Below are 1,760 nucleotides of genomic sequence, written 5' to 3' on the forward strand. Positions count from 1 at the left end.
TAATGATGGGGAGGCGTTTAAGGACGTGAACATTTTTCCTTATAAAAATTAAAGTCGACAATGAATATTGATTCTGATTACTGATTTACGCTTTAAAAACACATTAGAAGGCAACCAAATCAAATTTGAGGAAATTCCAAAATCAGAAAATTTTTTTTCAAAAAAAAAAAAATCCGAAAAATATTTTTCGATTCTGATTACTGATTTACTCTTTTAGAACACATTAGAAGGCAACGAAATCAAATTTGAGTGAAATCCAAAATCAGAAAATATTTTTCGAAAAAAAAAAAAAATTCGAGAACACCTCGGTCATGGCAAGTTATTTTCCACAATCCATTCCCCAATCAACGTACATCCCAGAAAAAATCATCTCTCTAACTATCCTGGTTCAAAAGTTGTATCGGAACATTTTCACGTCGAAAATATATCTCAGAGTCCAGACCGATGCAGAACGTAAACTCGATCATACCGATGCTTCACGTAATCTCGATCTTACCGATGCACAACGTAAACTAGATCACACCGATGCAGAACGTAAACTCGATCATACCGATGCACCACGTAAACTCAGGCAGACCGATGCAGAACGTGAACTCGATCTTACCGATGCACCACGTAATCTCGATCTTACCGATGCACCACGTAAACTCGGGCAGACCGATGCAGAACGTGAACTCGATCTTACCGATGCACCACGTAAACTAGGGCTGACCGATGCATCACGTAAACGACGATCGAGAGGCGCGAAAGGACGTGAACGTTTTTCATTATAAAAATTGAAATAAATGATAAATAATGATTCTGATTGTTGGTTATCATTTTTAATAAGCATTAGGAGGCAACCAAATGAAATTTGAGGAAATTCCGATAATAGAAAATTTTTTCGAAAAAAAAAAAAAATTCATGAAATCCTCGGTCATCGCAAAATATTTACCATATTCTGTTCGATAATCAACGTATATTTAAGAAGGAATCATATCTGTATCTATCTTGGTTCAAATTTTGTATCGGAACATTTTGACCAAAGTCCGAGCTTCGGCCGAAACAGACACCGCTGACCTGGCCTATCGATCGACCGAGAGTCGGGGATAGAGCGTAAGTGTTGTCTGGAGGGGAACCCTGTGCTCTCCTGACATATATAGGGAAGGTGGTCGCGTTGGGCGATGCAGAACGTTTGGATCGGGAATTATATTTTTGGTTCAGCTATTGGAATATGGTTTATTGTTGGTATATATTGGCGAAATAACGTTCTTACTGACTGGGGATATTCATAAAAATGAGTCCGGAGATTTTCAGATCGAAGTCCGAGTGATCCGACTTGGAAGGCGTGTTGGGTGGGTCGAGATGGCTTAGATAGATCAGACGAGGCGGGCTAAGTGTTGACGTCATGCATCGGTCCATTTTCAGATTGAGTCCGAGTAATCCGACTTTGAAAGAGTGTTGGGTGCGTCGAGACTGTTTAGATAGATCGGACGAGGCGGACTAGGTGTTAACGACATGCATCGGTATATTTTCTGATCGGAGTCCGAAGAAATCGGCCCTAGTAGGCGCAGCGGACGGTCGAGACGGCCTCGGTGGGTCGGATCGATCGGGAAAAGTTTGCTAAATCGTGTCTGGAGGGGAACCTTGGGTTCTCCTGACATATATAGGGGATAAGGTTTGGGTGAACGATTCTTCACGTAAAAGTTGAGTAATTTATTTTTCGATAAGCTTTTGGATATTGATGAGAAGTATATGTATATCTTCGATTAAAAGAATTC

Source organism: Harmonia axyridis, chromosome X (assembly GCF_914767665.1).
Source record: "Harmonia axyridis chromosome X, icHarAxyr1.1, whole genome shotgun sequence".
NCBI classification, from domain to species: Eukaryota; Metazoa; Arthropoda; class Insecta; order Coleoptera; family Coccinellidae; genus Harmonia; species Harmonia axyridis.